The sequence below is a fragment of the Crocuta crocuta genome, unplaced genomic scaffold, assembly GCF_008692635.1.
Source record: "Crocuta crocuta isolate KB4526 unplaced genomic scaffold, BGI_CrCroc_1.0 scaffold89, whole genome shotgun sequence".
NCBI lineage: Eukaryota > Metazoa > Chordata > Mammalia > Carnivora > Hyaenidae > Crocuta > Crocuta crocuta.
The window spans coordinates 4,043,124-4,047,612 of record NW_027551559.1 but is presented as its reverse complement, the minus strand read 5'-3'; positions in this window follow the sequence as shown (position 1 = coordinate 4,047,612).

Sequence of the window (4,489 nt, the reverse complement as noted above, 5' to 3'; positions counted from 1 at the left end):
CGAATGCCCCTCTCTGTAAAGAGAGCTTTCCTACTATTCTTCCTTTCTAATCTTATACTAATGAACTTTTGCCTGCGGCTCATTTTGTACCCACCTCTTCATTCTCTGAAGCACAAGACAACGAATCCCGGGTATTGTGTTGAAAAACTCCTGCCTCACCAAGATTGCATCCCTCCCATCTATACTTCCTCCTGCGCCCTGTTTGTTTACGTGGATTTCCCATTAGACTACAGTAGGTCCCCCTATGGCAAGAGAAGGGTCTTGCCTACCATTTTATTCCCAGAGTGCAGCAGAAGACCCTCTCCAGTGAGAGGTCAGGAAACATTTGTTGGATGAGTAACGATTCTGGTTGCAAGAATGAATATGTTCACCACCCCTTGTCTTTCTGTTAAGGAACAGACAGTCAGCCCCTCCTCATCAGGGAAATACAAATCAAAACCACCTGAGATACCACCTCATGCCAGTCAGAGTGGCTAAAATGAGCAAATCAGAGGCTCTAGATGCTGGCGAGGATGTGGAGAAACGGGCACCCTCCTACACTGTTGGTGGGAATGTAAACTGGTGCAGCCCCTCTGGAAAACAGTGTGGAGGCTCCTCAAAAATTAACAAGAGAACTCCCCTAGGACTCAGCAATAGCACTGCTAGGAATTTACCCAAGGGACATAGAAATGCTGATGCATAGGAGCACATGTACCCCAATGTTCATAGCTGTATGCTCAACAATAGCCAAAACATGGAAAGAGCCTAAATGTCCATCAACGGACGAATGGATCAAGAAGACGTGGTTCATCTATACCATGGAATACNCTAGATAATAAACTATTAAAAAAATTTTTTTAAAGGAACAGACACTCGGCTAATCTCATTCAAGGGTGTTTACAGATAAAAAGTTCACTAATGTTTTTCGGGGAACACAGAAAATGACAAGAGGGATGAGCGTTTCCTCCCTCTCTTGCTGCTTCTTCCTCTCCATGCCTGCTCCCCCAGCTCCTTACACGGAGAAGCATTCACTTCCTCAGCACGGTGCCCCACAGGACACGTAGAGCATGAAGACGCCCCGAGGCCACCAACCTTAAACTCCAGCATGCTTAGCTGCAGGAAGTAGGTGTAAGCCATGGTGAAACATTCCTCTGGGTCGCCCAGCAATGGGAAATCAGTTACAACCTTTTGCGTGGTATGTGAACTGAAGGTTTGCGTACCACCCCCTCCCCCAAATTCATGTTGAAGTCCTAACCCTCAATGGTGGTTTTGGAAGTGGGGCCTTCCAAAGGTGATTAGGTTTAGATGAGATTATGTAGGTAGAGCCCCATGATGGGATCAGTGCCCTTTTATAAGGAAAGAAAGAGACCAGACTTCTTATCTTGCCATGTGAAAACACAGCAAGCTAGCAGCCATCTGCAAGCTGGGAAGAGAGTTCTCCCCAGAACCCAACCATGCTGGCACCCTGACCTCATACTTTCCGGGCTCCAGAACTGTGAGATATATTTCTGTTGTTTAAACCCGCAGTCTATGACATTTTATAATAGCATGAGCTAACTAACTCACATGGCATCTGCCCCCAGTCATCCTCCAGATAACAGGTGGCAAAACCCAATACTAAGTTCCCTCCCTCTTTCCATCCCTCCCTCCTCTCAGCCTTGACCCCATCTGCAAAGAGCCACATCTGGCTCTGTGCCTTTGCTCTATGCATTTCCCCTCACCCCTGACTCCCAGGGAAAAGGGATGCAAGTCCATGGAATCATCTAGGTGATGCTTGATGTAGCAATAATAAGCCATCAAAGCCTGACCAACATGTTGGTGGTCAGGCCACCAGGCTCCCCTGCCAGGACACGTGTCCCAGGAATGGGACTGACAGAGGACTCGCTCTCACAGAAGCACTCTGGCTTTCTGGCATGTGGTGTTGAGAATCAATACTATGGATCCACCTAGCAGTTTTCCTGAACTCACAGCCCAATCACAGCTCATCTTACTACAATTATGAAGAAAATCTGATTGGTCACTCATCAGCCAATGGGGTTACCCCTCCTTGGCCCAATCAGAGGTGTCCAGTGATAGAGGGTCACTAGAAGAGGAGACATCTTCTGGGGAGGGAAGTTCCCAGAGAAGGTAGTATGGGCTACTTGGTACTCCCAGCATAGCTGCAAACATTTAGTCACACATCCAAAACTAGGCAGGTTCCTAGGCAGGATTTTCCAGCAAACCAGTAGTGTTGTGGAAGGCCAGTGGTGAGGGAGGGTTGGTTAAACACTAGTGCAGAAATGTGCATATCACTGATGCTTTCTGGGTCAGTTCCTGAGGGACATCACTAGCCATCTCCAAAATCCTGTTCTCCTCCCACTCTGGCCAGTAGAAGATTCCATATCTCAGGCCCTTGCATCTGAGAGCTAAGGGACCATAAGACTAGCTTCTGGTAGATGGGTTGATTGGAGGTAGCAAGGAGCCACAGTCTCTTCTCCTGCTGTGGCCATCTGGAAGTCCATGTGTTCTAGATGGCAGAGCCAAAGAGTGGTAGAGCTCCAACATTCTGGGCCACTGAAAACTGTATGGGCACAGCTATCCACCCACCATGTTGGATATGAAGTAGGCATAAGAATAAATTCTTGTGTTATGCACAAGATGTTGGGGATATTTCTTACTGCAGCAAAACACAGTCAATCCCCGCTAATACATTCAATATGCTCAGTTAAGTTCCAAGTGAGTCAAACTCAGGCCTAAAGCCAACAAAAAAGGCTTATAGAGAGCATCTGATATTTAGAGCCATCTTTTAAAATTACCAGGATTTCTGGTTCTTTCATAAGTGGAAAAGAGACAATACCAGGAACTTACTTAAGTCTAAGCGAGTTGAATGTACAAAAACACTTGAGGATCTACAAATTAACTCGGGACTGCATGAACAAACCATGACTAATCGACACAGAACACACCAGACCACTGCCTTCATGAGAAACATTATCACAGTCAGATTCCAGACAGATTAGTGGCCCGTGCAGCTCAATCATGTCTCAAACAGTAACACAAAATTGTGCCTCCACTTTTCTGCTTTAAACTCTGCATCGTTTTAACCTAATTTCCTACAATTTTGTTTCCTATCACTTTTTACCCTCAAACAACTTTATAATTGTGATAATTAGGAGCATTAGAGCAGACGGAAGTTTGTAAGGGGAAATTAGATCCATTCAGCATATTGCCCTACCCGGTTAAGGCAATTATCTCAAAATTCCAATGTCACAACCAGAATTCAGAGCCTCCTACTCACAGCCAAGTCATGTCATTGTGTTGTCCATTATGTATTATGACAATTGTCATTACAGAAACAAACATGCTGCCTCATCAGGCAAGCAGAAGAAATGACAGGGCTCTCTCTAATTCAAGTCCACACAAACATGACGATCCAGATACCTCAGAACCCAGCATTGTCTTAGTGTTGCTACTATACCTGACCTTGGGGTCTGCCCTTGAGACTTTCTATTCCCCTGTCCCAGTGACAGGACTGGCTCATGGTTCTCCTCTTCCCTATGTGACCACTCCTTCTCGGTCTTCTTGGTGACCCTGACTCTTCTGTCTCCCCTTGAATTACTGGCAGTCCTAGATGAGGCAGTCTCAACCGACTGTTTCTCTTGCCCATGATGTCCTTGAATAATCTTACCTGCTCTCACATAAAACACAGACAATGACACCCAAGCCACTCTCCTGAGTTCCCATCACATACATCTTCTGCACCTGGATATTCCATAGACACCTCATATTCTTCATGTCCAAAACCAAACTCACTGCTCTGTCCCAAACCCCTTCTTCCTTGGTGTTCTCTACTTTGTTCAGATGATGTAGTGGTTTAAATGGTGTCCCCACAAAAAGCTATGTCCTTCTGCGACCTCAGAATGTAACCTTATATGAGTAAATTTCTGGAAAACTGTAAAAAGTTGGGGAGAGGCACCTGGGTGGCTCAGGCAGTTAAACATCTGACTCTTGATAACACCTCAGATCATGATCTCACCGTTCGTGGGATCAAGCCCAGTGCTTAGAATTCTCTGTCTCCCTCTCTCTCTCTTCCCCTCTCCCACTCTCTCTCAAAAGAAATAAATAAACATTTTTAAGTGGGGGAGGGGCACCTGCATCCAACTTCAGCTCAGGTCATGATCTCACAGTTTGCAAGTTTGAGCCCCACATCAGGATCTCTGCTGTTATCGCAGGCCCACTTCGAATCTTCTGTCCCCCCCGCCCCTCCCCCACTAATTTTCTCTCTCTCTCTCTCTCTCTCTCTCTATCTCCTTCTCTCTCTATCCCTCTCTCTTTCTCTTTCAAAAAAAAAAAGTGGGGAAAGCCACTGCATCTGACATGGGCCCATTGAAACTGATCATGGACTAGATGATCCCCTGACATTCTGCAAGGCCTATGTTGTCCATCTACATACGGCTCAATTTAGCCACAGTTACAGGATTTAGAAAACTTCATTTTCACACAGTTGAGAAACACAGTTACCTCCCCAAAG